Source organism: Musa acuminata, chromosome BXJ1-7 (assembly GCF_036884655.1).
Source record: "Musa acuminata AAA Group cultivar baxijiao chromosome BXJ1-7, Cavendish_Baxijiao_AAA, whole genome shotgun sequence".
NCBI classification, from domain to species: Eukaryota; Viridiplantae; Streptophyta; class Magnoliopsida; order Zingiberales; family Musaceae; genus Musa; species Musa acuminata.
In genome coordinates, this window is record NC_088333.1 from 33,549,433 (window position 1) to 33,566,854 (window position 17,422).

Sequence of the window (17,422 nt, forward strand, 5' to 3'; positions counted from 1 at the left end):
CCGGAAGCTTAGCTCGTCGGAACTCGCCAAGTGAATCGTCGCAAAATCCAGGAGTTTGCCGGAAGTCCGCAGTAGCATCACCGAGGGTTCATCGGATGATCGACGGAAGTTCGCCGGAAACTCGCCGGAAGAAGCGATTGACTTACCGAAGCAAAGCTGCAGAAATTATCTTAGATTTAATCGTAGTTAGCATGTTGATTAAGTTAGGAATGGGAGGTGATCCCATTAGCTTAATCCTAGGGCAATTGGGCCCCTGAAGAACTCAAATTGGGTCGAATGGTTCAACCCATTCGGACCCAAGGTGCTGTGGGCGGTGCAACCGCCCCAGCCAAGCGGTGCAACCGCCCCAGCCAAGAGGTGCAATCGCCCAGGGCTCAGTCTCCAAGCGAGACTGGGCGGTGCAACCTCCTTTGTCAAGAGGTAGCACCGCCAGAGCTCAAGTTTCGAGCTCTGCCAAGAGGTGCAACCACCGAGCTCGGTCTTCGAGCTCTGGCAGAGAGGAGCAACCTCTCTGGACAGGAGATGCACCGCCTGAGCTCGGTCTTCGAGCTCTGGCAGAGAGGTGCAACCTCTCTGGTCAGGAGATGCACCGCCTGAGCTCGGTCTTCGAGCTCTGGCAGAAAGGTGCAACCACCCCTGACAGAGAGGTGCATCTGCCTAAGCTCAGTCTTCGAGCTCTGCCATGCGGTGCAACCTCTCCAGTCAAGAGGTGCAACCGCCTGATCCCGGAATTCCGGGATTTGATCGTTTTGAGCTCCAAATTTGAACTGGGTTGGGGCCTATAAATACCCCACCCGTTCAGCACAGAAAGGGTACAGATCCACTCCGAATTCCTGATCTTTTCTGTGATTCTAAGAGCTCAAAATTGTGTAAAGTCCAAAAGTTCTCCTCTTTCTATTCTTCAAAGTCTTGAGTTGTAAAGAGAGGAAAGAAAGGATCTGTAAAGGTTGTCTCCTGAGCCTGTCAAAAGGAGAGAAACTGTAAAAGGGCAGTTGGCCTTCGCCTATTAAAGGAAGGCCTCTAGTTGACGTCGGCAACCACATCGGTGGAGGAAGCCAAAAGTGGAGTAGGTCAAGACTGACCGAACCACTCTAAATCTCTGGTTTGCGTTTATTTTTGAGCACTTTATCATTACTGCAAACCTCCTACATAGCTACTGCCCTCTGCGCTTTTACGAACGATTCTCTAAGTTCAGATCTTTCCGAATCTGCATTGAGACGTAAATCGGTGTTTTCATACGATCTTTACATCGCAGTTTACGCTTACGCTTTGATTCCATTCATAACTGTGAACTGCTTTCTGCACATTCACAAAAAGATTTTCAAAGTTCAGTTTCTGTGTTTAGACGTAAAACTGCGTTTAGACGCAAAACTGTGTTTAGACGTAAAACCACGTTTAGACGCAAAATTGCGTTCAGACGCAAAACTGCGTTCAGACGCAAAACTGCGTTCAGACGTAAAACTACGTTCAGACGCAAAACTGCGTTCAGACGCAAAACTGCGTTTAGACGTAAAACTGAGTTTAGACGTAAAACTGCGTTTAGACGCAAACTGCGTTTAGACATAAACTGCTCTTAGACGCAATCTGCGCTTAGACGCAAACTGCGCTTAAATACAAATTGTGAATCGGCTTTTGCATCATAATAGATTTTATTGAACGAACGCACCTTTCGGTTTTAAATTGCTGTAAGATTTTCGCTGCACTAATTCACCCCCCCCCCCCCCTCTTAGTGCTCTCGATCCTAACAGTGGTGCCACCAAAACATAGTTTCTCAGGAGGTGGTACCGCCCAATGTCAGTGTTATAGGCGGTGGTACCGACCAACATAGGCGGTGGTACCACCAGTACCTTGAAAATCGAGAATGAGACACTTTTAGGCTCCATGTTTGAATCCACTTGAAGCCGATAAATACCCCTCTCATCCTTGGTTAACATACTCAAGAATTAAGAGCAAAAAAGTATAAAAACACTATTGTAATCTTATGATAACTCCTCTCAAGCTCTAAGTGTTAGTGTGGTTTAAGAGAGGAGTAAGTGGGGGTGTAAAGGTTCTCTCCTGAACCTATCAAACGGAGAATCACGTGTAAAAGGGTAGTTGATCATCGCCCGTTGAAAGAAGATCGGTAGTGGAAGCCGATAGTCTTGAGTGAAGAGGAATCGTGAGTGGATGTAGGTCACAATGACCGAGCCACTATAAATTGGTTTGCAATTCTATTATTATCATTTCCTTACTTTATTTTCACTACGCTTACAAACAAGCATTCAATTTTAAGTTATCTTCCGAGATCGATTTTAATCGAAATGAAGATTTTTCAGAAACGACGTTTTTATCCACTGCACTAATTCATCCCCCCCCCCCCCCCCCCCCTTAGTGCCGACTTGATCCTAACAGTTGGTATCAGAGCCACGTCTTTCTTATTTGGTTTAACACCCAAGAGAAATGACTCTTTTCGGCTTTTAAGATGGCTTTTCTTTCATTCGTCCACCCATGTTCAATGAGACATACTACACATATTGGAAAACTCGAATGAGAGCTTTCTTGATTTCTTTAGATTTCAATATTTAGAATATCATTGAAAATAAATTTTAAATGTCTTCTTTTCCAATGAACAATTGGAATGATTTGGAAAAGAAGACTTTTTCTTTAAATGTTAGAGCTATGAATGTTCTATTTTGCGCCTTAGAAAAAAATGAATTCAATCAGGTTTCTACTTACAAAATGACTTTTGACATTTGGCACACACTCGAAATCACACAGGAAGGCACTAGTATAGTCAAAGACTTTAAAATAAATATTTTGATGCGTGATTTTGAATTATTTCATATAGAACCAAGCGAGACTATTGGAGACATGTACACCTGTTTTATAGATGTCGTCAATAGTCAAAAAGGACTTGGTAAAAGTTTTTATAATTTCAAACTTGTTAACAAAATCTTGAGATCTCTTCCAAAGAGTTAGGACTGTAAAGTAATGGCCATTCAAGAGGCCAAGGATTTGAACTATTTTCTACTTGAAGAACTTATCGAGTCTTTAATGACCTATAACATGAGTTGTATGACACAAAATGAATATGAGAACTATCTTCCAAAGAACAAGAAGGATTTGACACTTCGTACAATAGAATACCACTTGAGTGATGACTCAAGTGATTATGATGATAACCTTGAACTTCTCATAATAAAGCTTAAGAAATTCTTAAAACAAGAATTAAAGAATAAAAATAAACTTAAAAAGAAGAAATTGCCAAAGAAAAAGAAAGTATTCGATGTGGCTTGAGACAAATCGAGCTCATCCGATGACGAGAAGCAATCGAACAAAAACATGGTGGCAAACTATGCCTTAATAGTTTTTGACGACGAGGTGACCAAAACCCCTTCACTCTACTTTGAAATTACTTGATCCTTTTCATGAGTTATTTTTAATTTAGTTTAGAAAAATTATATATATTTTTAAAAATTTCATGTTTAATGATATAATGAAAATATTAAAAGTTTTGGTACAATGCTTGATGATTTTATTCGATGGATGAGATTTTGAAGTTATACATGATGATTTTTGTGATCTTGATGATTTTGTGATAAATCTTGCACTTTCGTTTTAAACAATGATGCATATTTTGATTTGGCATAAAAACTTGGGCATGATTGTAAGAAATCAAATCACTTAAATTGAAACAAATAAAAAGAGGAAAGTATTTTTCTTGAAAATTTCTTTTTCTCTATCTTATCGGTTTTTTAAAAAAGAGATTAATGAATCTATTTATGTTATTTTATGAATCTCTTGAATAATTAAAGTGGTTTTGATAATTAGATTTAAATGAGTTTTATCCAAATCATGATCTTGATGATCGAAGATTTCATATACATGAATTGAGATATTTTTCTCCTATGTTTTTTTTTGTCAATTGCTAAAGAGAAAAATTATGTAAATTGTTCATTTGATTACAACTTGAAAGATTTTCTATATGAATTTTGAGAATTCTTATGCATGAATCGATATCATTTATTATTTGTTCTCCTATAATTCTTTTGTTGTTTACTAAAGAGAATATCTTTCTCAGAATTCATGACTTAAAATTTCTTTTGAAGAGTAATCTTCTAAGATTCCCTTTTGATTATTTAAGAGGAGATTTGTCAAAATGAATCATGTCTTTTAGTATTCACACGAACTTATCTTTAATGATATGATTTTCTTTGTATAATTCCTTGTATTCATAAAGTATATCACATCACCAAAATTTTCTTGATATCTTCCATGTGATGACTCAAATATTTACACCTTTATACTATTCCCCTTTTTTTGCCTATGACAAAGGGATGATGAATGTTTGGTATCATGCATGAAGAGATAAATGCTTAAAAATTTTAATGTCTTAGCATCATGAATGTTATGCTCAAAATGATGTATCATGAATACTTGAGTATCATTTATGATATGCCTATAGTATTGATTGATTTATTTTTTATATTATGCATAAAGTAAGGATGATATGTAAGGTTTTGAAGTTGTGCATGTTTTAATTTGAAATTATAATGATGCACAAACATATTGAATTAATAATGATACTTTATTTTTATCATGATTTAAAAATAATATAAAAGGAAAAAAATTACAAAATCATATTCTTCCCTTCTTTTTGACAATGACAAAGGTGGAGATAAAACTTGCTAGCTTACTCATCTCAAAAGAGAAGCAAGAAGTGCTATCTTGTAAATCTCAAGAGAAGTAATGTTTTCTAAGTTACACATTTCAAGAAGATGCAAAAATAGGTTATCTTGCACATTTCAAAACATGTAAAATTTTGTTAATTTTTATATGTGTAAAATTTGCTAGCTTGCATACTCTAAAATGATATAAAATTTGCTAGCTTGCATGTTATAATATGATGTAACTATTGAATATCAGATTTTGATGATGAAACCAATCAATATATATTTATGTTTTAATCTATATTTTGAGTGATGTAGGATGTTTCGATCAGGATAAGACAACAATTAAAGTAGGAAAAATTATGTTGGGCCGGAGGAACGTGTCAGAAGATTAGAGTCGGGCCGGTGGATCGGTCGATATATCGATAGAAGGCTTCGGACCGTGGATTTGAGCATCGGACTAAGAAGAGTGGACATTGCGCTAAGGATATCAGAGTTGTAGAGTTAACTAGTTGATTGGGTAATAGGTCGTAGGAGAGGACGATGCGCCAAAGAATCGGACGAAGTGTCAAGAGACCAATGACATGCTGGACAACTTGATTAATGCTTAGTATTAATTATCTAAATTGAAGTTTGTTTTACATGTGCAAGATTAACTATGATAGTAAGGCATGAAGCAAAATGAAGTCCCGGAGTCAAGGACGTGATCACGTTGGGAGTTCGAGAGTTCATTGGAAGTCTGGACGTTCGTCGAAAGTTCTAGAGGAACCAACCGAGAAGTCTCAAAGCTTGCTAGAGAAGCTCACCGGAACTCACCAAGAAGATCGTCGTGAAGTCCAGGAGCTTGCTGGGAGTCTGTCGGAACATTGCCAAGAGATCGTCGGAAGTTCACTGGAAGATCATCGGAAGCTCGCCAAAAGAATAGACTTACGGACTTTGTTTAGCTTAGAATATGTCTTAGGAATCATAGTTAGCATGTAATTAGGCTTGGATTGAGCCAACCCAATTATGGGCTAGCTAGGCATATGTAAGAACTATGTTGGGCCCAATAAGAAGCCCAAACAATGTCCTAAGGAGTCTCACCATTGTGGCACAGTCTTCGAGATTATGTTAGGCAATAGTACCGCCAGTCTGGGCGGTTGTACCGCCCCTAGCAGGGTGTCAGACAATTGTATCGCTAGTCTGGGTGGTGGTACCACCCAACACTGCCCCCCAGGTGGTGGTACCGTCAGACTTGGGCGGTGGTACCGCCCAGGGTAGTGTCAGCCAGATTGACACTGAGCGGTGGTACCGCCCAACGCAGGCGGTGGTACCACCCATGCTCAGGGAACCCAGGATGAGATGTTTTTAAGCTCCAAATTTGAATATACTTGAAGCCTATAAATACCCCTCTTATACCTGGTTAAAGCACACAAGCACAGAGTATTCAAAAGTGAGAAAATGCTGCTGTAATCTCTTTAAAATCCTCCTCTTTGAGTCTAAGTGTTAGAATAGTTTGAGAGGAGTGAGTGCTTGTAAGGATTGTCTCCTAAACCCGAGAAAAAGGGAAGAGGGGTGTAAAAAGGTGATTGGCCTTCGCCTATTGAAGGAATGCTTATAGTAGACGCTAGTGACCTCATTTGAGGAGGAAGCCGAAAGTAGATGTAGGTCAAGATTGACCGAATCACTCTAAATCTCTGTTTGTATTTTATTCTTGCTATTTCCTTACTACAAACCTCTTTAAGTGCTTACTACCTCCAAGCTATCTTTGCGAATACACTTTCAAAGTTATTATCTTGATGAAATGGCTTTTACGTCAGAATCGGTTTTCAACATACGAGAGATTTAACGAAATTGACGTTGTTTTCCATTGCACTAATTCACCACCCACACCCCCCCCCCCCCCCTCAACCCCTCATAGTGCTCTTAATCCTAACAATTGGTATTAGAGCCTCATTATTTCTCAATTGGTTTAATACCCAAGAGAAATGACTCATATTGGCTTTCAAGAGGGTCAATCTCTCTTTCGTCCTTCCTTTTTCAATGGGACAGGCTACACTTATTGAAAAACTCGAATGAGAGTTTTCTTGTATTCGATTGATTTAAATTTATGGCATATAGTCGAAAATGGATTTGAAATGTATTCTCTTCCAATGAACCATTGGAATGATTTGGAGAAGAAGACGTTTTCTCTAAATGCAAAGGCTATGAATGCCTTATTTTGCACTTTAGATAAAACGGAGTTTAATCGCGTTTCTTTGTGCGAAACGGTCTTCGATATTTGGCATATTCTCAAAATCACAAACAAAGGCACAAGTAATGTAAAATATTCTAAAGTAAATTTTTTTAATACATGATTTTGAACTTTTTCAAATGAAACCAAGCGAAACCATTGTTGACATGTACACCCATTTTTTGGATGTCGTCAATGGTTTAAAAGCACTTGGTTGAAGTTTTTCGGATTTTGAACTTGTGAACAAGATTTTGCGTTTTCTTTCTAAGAAGTGAGATTCAAAAGTAACGACTTTACAAGAAATAAAAGATTTAAATATTTTTTCACTTAAAGAACTTATCGGTATATTGATGACATATGAAATGGTGCACAATGCACTTGATGAACATAATGAACAAAACCACCTTCCAAAGAACCGGAAGGATTTGGGACATAGAACATTTGAAGACCACTCGAGCATAAGCTCAAGTGATGGTGAACTTAAACTCATTACTATGAAATTTAAAAAGTTCATGAAACAAAAGTTGAAGAACAAAAATAAACTTAAAAAGAATGCAACTACTTGTTATGAATGTAAGAAGAAGAAAGCAATCTTGGACAAAACGAGCTCATCCAAAGAAGAAGGACAATCCAACAAAGGCGATGTGACAAACTATGCCTTAACGATTTTCGACGATGAGGTAATCAAAATACCTTTAATTTATTTTGAAATTACATGATATTTTTCATGATGCATTTACCTTTTTTTTATTCAGTTTAGAATTAATTTTCTTGAAAATTACATGTTTTATAATGAAAATACAAAAATTAAGAATCATGCTTATCATTCTAGTAATTTTAAAAATAATCATGAAAATTACATGTTTATGATAAACAAAATGATTTTGATTAAAAATGCCTTATGAAATCATGTTTGATGATATTATGCCTAATAAATTTATTTTTTGAAATTATGCATGATGATTTGAAGTAATGATGTTTTTTGAGTGACTTATGCCTTATTGATCTTAATGATTTTTATGATGATAAATCTTGCACTTTCATTTTAAACGATGATATATATATTTTGATTTGGCATAAAAAAAAAGATAAAGGCATGCTTGTATGAAACAAACTAAATAGAGAAAACCTTTCTCCTTGAAAAATTTCTCTATTTTATCGATTTTTCAAAAAGGAGATTAATAAATCCATTTGTATTATTTTTACGAATCTCTTAGATTTTGATTTGATGATTTGATGATTTAAAATTGAATAATTTTTTATCCAAATCATGATCTTAATTCCTTGATACTTATAAATTAAGATTTATTATGAATCAAGATTTTTCATTAATCATTCTCCTACGATTCTACTTGATATTTTTTAAAGAAGAGATTTACTATATGAATCATGTCTTTTGGTATTCAAGTAATTTTATCCTTCATGATATGATTTCTTTGTATTTATGGCTTGAAATGTTTTGGAATGATGCATGCAACACTATGATTTTTCCCTTAGATAAAAATGCATGCAACACTATGATTTTTGAAATAATGTGAAAATCAATAATTATCATTTTCTAAAATAATACTCTAGAATGATGATTTGGAATCATGCATGTAATAATGATTTGGTATTATGCATACAATACTTTAACTTGTGATAATGATGCATGCAATGATGAAATATTCATGATAAAATAATTATTTTGACATTCATGACTTGAATTTTTATCTATACTCTTTATCTTTGTCATAATTTGAAAATTGATGTAAAGGGTCTTCTCTTCTTTTTGACAATGACAAAGGGGGAGCAAAACTTGCTAGAAAGCAAATTTGCTAACTTGCACAATTTGAAAAGATGCAAACTTGCTAGCTTGCTAATCTCAAAAAGGAAGCAAGAAGTGCTATCTTGCAAATATCAAGAGAAGCAATGTTTGCCAAGTTACACATTTCAAAAAGAGGCAAAATAGTCCATCTTGCACATCTCAAAAGATGTAAAATTTTACTAACTTTTTTATGTGTAAAATTTGATAGCTTGCATACTATAAATTTGCATACCAAAAGTGCTATCTTACCTATCTCAAGAAGCAAAAATGTTAAACTTACACATCTAGCAAAAGTTACAAACTTTCATAACTCTAAATTTTTGCTAGCTTGCATGATGATGAAAATAGATATTATGTTTTTCATGCAATATATTGAATTTATATCTTAAACACATGATAGTTGGAACTTCTCCTTTTTGTTGATGACAAAGGGAGAGAAGTATGTTGATATCATGCATGATATGATCATGACATGTTGCTTGGATTTTTGAATCCAAGAGTTTCTATTAATACGGCATATTGATAGGGGGAGTTTGGTTAAACTTCGGGAGTTAAGGCTAACTTCGTCGTCGATTGGTTGTCATCATAAAAAATGGAGAGATTGTTGAATCTCGGATTTTGATGATGAAACCTATCAATATGTATTTATCTTTTAATCTGCATTTTGAGTGACGTAGGATGCTTCGATCATGATGAGACAATTAAAGCAAGAAAAATCATATTGGGCCGAAGGAACATGTCAGAAGATTGGACGTTGGGCCGGTGGATCGATCGACGCATCGACAGAAGGCTTCGGGCCGTGGATTCGAGCATCGGGCCAAGAAGAGTGGACATTGCGCCAAGGATATCGGAATTGCGGATTCAATTGGCCGATTGGACAATAGGCCGCGGGAGAGGACGATGCGCCGAAGAATCGAACGAAGCGTCGAGAGACTAATGATATACCAGACAACTTGATTAATACTTAGTATTAATTGTCTAGATCGAAGTTTGTTTTACATGTGCAGGATTAACTACGATAGCAAGGCATGAAGCAAAATGAAGTCCCAGAGTCAAGGACGCGATCACGTCGGGAGTTCGAGAGTTCGTCGGAAGTCTGGACGTTCGTCGGAAGTTCTAGAGGAACCAGCCAAGAAGTCTCAGAGCTTGCTAGAGAAGCTTGTTGGAACTCGCCAAGAAGATCATCATGAAGTCTAGGAGCTTGCCAGGAGTCCGCCGGAACATTGCCGAGAGATCGTCGGAAGTTCGCCCGTAGATCGCCGGAAGAATAGACTTACGGACTTTATTTAGCTTAGAATATGTCTTAGGAATCGTAGTTAGCATGTAATTAAGCTTGGATTGGGCCAACCCAATTACGGGTCAGCTAGGCCTATGTAAGAACTGTGTTGGGCCAAATAAGAAGCCCAAATAGTGCCCCAAGGAGTCTCACCATCGTGGCACAGTCTTCGAGACTATGTCAGGCAATGGTACCGCTAGTTTGGGTGGTTGTACCGCCCTTTGTAGGGTGCTAGGCAGTGGTACCACCCAGCACTGCCCCTTAGGCAGTGGTACCCCCAGACCTGGGCGGTGGTACCGCCTAAGGCAGTGTCAGCCAAACTGACATTGCGTGGTGGTACCGCCCATGCCCGGGGAACTCGAAATAAGATGTTTTTAGGTTCCAAGTTTGAATCAACTTGAAGCCTATAAATACCTCTCTCATCCCTGGTTAAAGCACACAAGCACAGAGTATTCAAAAGTGAGAAAACGTTGTTGTAATCTCTTTAGAATCCTCCTCTTTGAATCTAAGTGTTAGAATAGTTTGAGAGGAGTAAGTGCTTGTAAGGGTTGTCTCCTAAACCCGGGAAAAGGAGAAGAGGGGTGTACAATGGTGATTGGCCTTCGCCTATTGAAGGAAGGCTTCTAGTGGATACTAGTGACCTTGTCGGAGGAGGAAGCTGAAAGTGGATGTAGGTCAAGATTGACCGAACCACTCTAAATCTCGGTTTGTATTTTATTCTTGCTATTTCCTTACTGCAAACCTCTTTAAGTGCTTACTGCCTTTAAGCTATCTTTACAAATACACTTTCAAAGTTATTATGTTTATGAAATGGCTTTTATGTCGGAATCGGTTTTCAATGTACGAGAGATTTAATGAAGTTGACATTGTTTTCTGCTACACTAATTCATCGCCCGCCCCCCCCGCATCCCCCCCCCCCCTCTTAGTGCTCTTGATCCTAACAGTAACACTTGCTAAATTTGCTAGCTTACAAATTGCAAGGAGAAAGACTTGCTATAAAGCAAAATTGCTAGCTTGCACTTCTCAAAAGAGAAGAAAGTGTTAGGATCAAGAGCGACACTAAGGGGGGTGGGGGGTGAATTAATGCAGCGGAAAACTTTCACGATTTAAGAAAAATGTTCGTTTCGATTAAAACCGATTCCAATGAAAATGGCTTTGATTCAATCAATTTCAGAGAGAAGTTGAACTTGAAAGCTTTTGTAAAAGTGCAAGAGAAGATTAAGGAGGTTAGCAGTAATGTAAATTGCACAAATGAAAAGCAAACCAGAATTTAGAGTGGTTCAGTCAATGTGACCTACATCCACTTTCGGATTCCTCTTCCGACGAGATCACCGACATCTACTAAAGGCCTTCCTTTAATAGGTGAAGACCAAACACATCTTACAGTGCTTTCTCCTTTTCCCGGGTTTAGGAGATAACCCTTACAAGTCTCATTCCTCTTTCTTGGATGGTTACAAGGCTAAGAGATGGAGGAGAACTCTAACTTTTACAATACTTTTCTGACTCAAGAATTTAATATTAAGCCAATACTTTCGTGTCCTTTCATACAAAATAGAGTGGGGTTTTTATAGACCCCAATAGCTTCAAAATTGGAGTCAAAAAGTGTCACATCCCCGGAATCCGGGGTACTAACGGTACCACCATCGTTATTGGGCGGTACTACCATCGCTGATCTGATACTAGGCGGTACCATCGCCTGACAAGGGTAGTACCACCGCTGGCAGCATTCACTACCAGCAGTACCACTGTCTAATCTGGGTGGTACCACTGCCCAGATATCTTGGGGGGCATTGCTTTCCAAGTGGTGCCACCATCGGCCAAGAATTCAAGGGTTGAATTGATTGATCAATTCGGCCCAATTCAACCCTCTCGAGAGCCCAATTAACCCTTAATTAAGTTAGTAGGATTATCTTCCAATCTTGGCTTAATTTATGATCTAACTATGATAATTAAGACATAATTATAGTGCTTCTTGTTCCGATGCGTCAATTGCTCTTCCGATGAGCTTCCAGCGTACTTTCGACGAACATCTGACGAACTCTCGCCAATGTTCCGGCAGACTCCCGGCAAGCTCCTAGACTTTACGATAATCTTCTTGGCAAGTTCCGATGAGCTTCTTTGGCAAGTTCCTGGACTTCTCGGTTGGTTCCGGCAGAACTTCCGACGAACGTCCGAACTTCCGATGAACTCCCAATGAGATCTCGATCTTGACTCCGGCACAACACTTACTTTATGTCTTACTGCTATCATAGTTAATCCTATACACTTTTTTCAACATATAGATTAGATCAAACAAATTATAATTGACTTCATCATCAAAATCCGAGATTCAACAATCTTCCCCTTTTTTATGATGATAATCAATTAATGACGGAGTTAACCTTAACTCCCTCTATCTATATGTCATACTTGAGAAAAGACATTCTTGAATTTAAGGCATTTGAATTCAAGAAACAAACTAATAAGATAAGTTTATTAAACTTATCAACATGCGATTCTTATCATGATCTAATATTCTCAAAATATGATGCCAAGTATTTCTCAAAATGATGTCAAGGCATGATATCCATTTTCAAGTATGATATTTCAAATATGAAAGATGACAAAGATAGAAATTCATTATTCTATGGTAAGATATCAATTATAAAATAGTAAGTTAAGCTCAAGATATCTTATCATAATGAAAGAAATTTATCAAGCAAACATTTCAAGTATATATATGATGAAATACATTGCATACATTTATCATCAATTTATCACATTTTGATATTATTGCTCCCCCTTTGCCATCAACAAAAAGGAGAACAATTCAACAATGCAAGTCTGGTAAAAAAATCAAGCAAGTTTTATACTTAAAAGTTCTCATCATTAAATATTATCAACATTAAAGTGACAGATTCCAACTTCTCCCCCTTTGTCATCATAATTTTGCATGAAGAGGAGGAAAGAAGGTAAGGAAGGAATCCATTAAGAACTAAATTTATGAAATGATTTGAATCAAGTCGAAAAATGATTAATAAGTTTTCATTAAAACATGCTTTCATTTTGACAAAGAGAAGGGATTCATGAAAATGATCGAGATATCCATATGAAATCAAATCCCCACAAAAATTATCACACACGAGAAGGGATTCGTTAAAACATGCTTTTATTATCACACATGAAAATTCATCTTTCAAGGATTAAGATATCTATTGGAATTCCTTCAATTTTTATGAGAAGAATTCATGCGAGAGGAGTATCACATGAAGGAGAAATTCATGAATAAAACTTCATAGTGAGAAGAGCATTACATCAAATCCATTTCTCATTAAAAATTCATAAGAGTGAAATCCATGAGAGATGCATTTGTCAACTACTTCCACGTATCAAAACATCAAGATATGTATAAAAACTTCATGCATTTATAAAATATTTTGTCATAGCCTTTCATCACTACTTGCATGAGGTAATATCATTAGTGCTTGTAGCACTCAAAAGTTAAGAATCCGATGTATGATTAAAACTTCTCAATATTCAATAGAGATCATAATCATTATAAAAATTTTCAGCATCAAAGTAAACACAATATTGCATCATTGTATGATAACATGCTCATCATTTAAAAATATCACAACATCATAGAAATTTCTAGCATCAAAGTAAACACTATATTGCATCATTGTATGATAACATGCTCATCATTTAAAGAGATTACAACATCATAGAAATTTCCAGCACTAAAGCACAGAATTCTAACATTAAAGTAAACATCTTATTGTTGTGAAGCACACAACCTTATTTACATTATCATGTAAAATTTGCATCATAAAAGGAGAAGATTTAAGTGAGTGATCCAAAGAATCAAGAATGTCCGAAAACAAATTTTAACAAATTCATGCATTCAGATAAATTAACATTCCTAATTCTCTTCTAATAAAATCAAATTATTCTTCACTTAAAGGCTTTGTAAAAATATTGGCTAATTGATATTTTGTATTAATAAACTCTAAGATTACATCATGATTATTAACATGATCTCGTATAAAGTGATGCCTAATATCAATATGTTTAGTTCTAAAGTGTTAAATGAGATTTTTTATTAAACATATTGCAATTGTGTTGTCACATTTTATGGGAATATTTTTAAGATGAATCTTATAATCTTCTAAAGTGTTTTTCATCCACACAACTTATGCACAACATGCACTAGCTACAATGTACTCAGCTTCGGTTGTAGATAGTGCAATTGAGTTTTGTTTCTTGGAAGACCAAGAAATAAGTGCGTGTCTTAAAAATTGACATGTTCTGGATGTACTTTTTCTATCTAATCTACATCCAGCAAAATCCGCATTAGCATAAGCAATTAGTTCAAAGTTCTCTAAGATATCTAAGCAATTAGTGATACATTTAAGATATCTAAGTATTCTCTTAACTGCTTTAAGATGAGATACTTAGGATTAGATTGAAACATAGCACATAGTCCTATACTAAACATGATATCCGGTCTAGTTGCGGTTAAGTATAGTAAACTTTCTATCATACCCCTATAAGCTTTTTGATAAAAGCTTTCTCCACTTTCATCAATGTCTAACTTAGTGGAGGTGCTCATAGGAGTGTTGATAGCCTTTGAGCTATCTATATTAAATCGTTTTAGTAAATCTAAAGCATATTTTTTTTAACTAAGAAAAATATCATTACTTAGTTGTTTGATTTGTAAACCTAAAAAGAAAGTTAATTCCCTCATCAAACTCATTTTAAATTCAAGACTCATACTTTTAGCAAATGACTCACATAGAGATTTATTCGTAGAACCGAAAATAATATTATCAACATAAATTTAAATAATAGAAAAATTATTTTTAAAATTTTTTATAAACAATGTAGTATCAACCTTGCCTATAGAAAAATTATTTTCGATAAGAAATGAGCTAAGTCTCTCATACCAAGCCCTTGGGGTTTGTTTCAATCCATAGAGAGCTTTAGTCAATTTAAACACATGATTAGGGAGATTATCATTCTTAAATCCGGGAGGTTGTTCAACATAAACTTCTTCGGAAATAAAGCCATTAAGAAAAGTACTTTTAACATTCATTTGAAATAACTTAAAATTATTACTACTAGCATAAGCAAGGAGCATCCTTATGGCTTTTAATCATGCCACAGGAGTGAAGGTTTCTTCATAATCGATACCTTCTGCTTGGTTGAAACATTTGGCCACTAATCTAGCCTTGTTTCTAACCACGATACCATATTCATCTTGCTTGTTTCTAAAGACTCATTTAGTACTAATAACTAAATGGTCATTTGGCCTAGGAACAAGCTTCCACACCTCATTTCTCTTGATTGGTTCAACTCTTCTTGCATTGCAATAACCCATGAATTATCTATTAAGGCATCGTCAATGCATATTAGTTCAATTTGGGTGAGAAAAGCCACGTTAGCATAAAAATTCTTAAGAAAAGAACGAGTTTGAACCCCTTTTGATGTGTCTCCAATGATTAGCTCCTTAGGATGAGCATCTACATACTTCCATTCCTTAGGTAATGATGTTTCGGAAGAAGATGCATCCAAGTTGCTAGATTGAGAAAAGGTTTCATTTAAATTCAAGGCATCAAAATTAAGATCATTATTAAACTCATTTTTCTTAACTTCGAAAACTTAATTGAAAACAACATGAATAGACTCTTCTATAATTAAGGTTCTTTTATTAAAGATACAAAATTTTTTAGAAATAGAATAATAGCCAAGAAAAATTCCTTCATCGGATTTAGCATCAAATTTTCCTAAGGCATCTTTTTCATTCAAGATAAAACACTTACACTAAAAAACTTTAAAATATGAAACATTGGGTTTTTTTGTTGTTCCATAACTCATAAGGAGTTTTGGTAAGGGTCTTACTAGAACTCTATTCATGATATAGCATGCCGTGTTTACGGTTTCGGTCCAAAAATATTTGGGTAGGCTATGTTCATTCAACATGGTTCTTGCCATTTCTTGTAAGTTTGTATTCTTTCTTTCTACTACTCCTTTTTGTTAAGGATTTCTTGAAGTAGAGAAGTTATGGTTATATCCATTAGATTCACAAAATTCTTGAAAATCATGGTTTTGAAATTCACTACTATGATCACTTGGAATTGACGAAATCATAAAACCCTTTTCATTTTGAACAAGTTTACAAAACTTAGAGAAATACCTAAAGTATTCACTTTTGTGTGCCAAAAAATAAGTCCATGTGTATCTACTATAATCATCCATGATGACAAATGCGTATTTGCTACCTCCTAGGCTTGATGTAGCAATTGGTCCGAACAAGTCCATATGAATCAATTGCAAAGGTCTAGAGGTGCTTATTTGGTTCTTACGTTTGAAGCTACCTTTTATTTGTTTTCCTAGTTGACATGTATCACACACATTATCTTTAATGAACTTGATATGAGGAATTCCTCTTATAAGTTCTTTAGATGAAATTTAAGTGATTAGTTTCATGCTTGAATGACCTAATCTCCTATGCCAAAACCAAGCATCGTCATTCAAAACCGAAAAACACATTTTATTGTAAAGATCATTAATGTCAATAGTGTATATGTTATTTTATTTTAGTGCAATTATAAATGTGTTTTTGTGTGGTTTTTCAATAATGCAAGCATTAGATTCAAATTTAATTATGTATCCTTTATCACACAATTGATTAATGCTGAAAAGCTTATGTTTTAAGCCATCAACTAACAACACATCTTCAATAGAAAAGATGGATTTGTTACCTATGGTTCCTTTGCTAATGATTTTATCCTTGTTGTCTCCGAAGGTGACATATCCTTTATCTATGCTAGTGAGCTTAGAGAATTGAGATGGATCTCCGGTCATATGCCTTGAGCATCCACTATCAATGTACCATTTCTTGCTCCTAGCTTGTGATGGTAAACATTTCTACAAAAAAAGATGATTTTTAGGTACCTATTTGACTTTGGGTGCCTCAAAAATTGATCTACATAACTTATCATGTTGCATAGAGTCATTTGAGGTTCTTTTAGGAACCTAAATCAATTTGTGTGGACTACATTTCTTAAATGGATAATGATAAGCTATATGTCTAAATTTGTAACAAAAGTTACATTTCTTTCGGGGTGAAACATGCAAAGTAGGGCGTTTAACAAATGTGGTTGGATTTTGGTGAGAACTACTAACAAATCCGATTCCGCCTTTTCTATAAACATGACCTTTGTTGGCAAGGATCATATTCAAGGATTTGCTACAAATCTCAAACTTTTCTATGATTTTCTTAAGTAGCAAGTTTTCCTTTTTGAAGTAATTTTAGTTCATCACATTTTAAAGCTAAACTATCATTATGCTCAACTTTTAATCTATCATAGTCACTAATAAGAGAATCATGCTCCTTTCTTAATAATTTATATTTTTTACTAATTAACTTGCATTCATCAAATAAATCATAAAAAATATTTAAAAGTTCATCAAATAATAAATTTGCATCAAATGAA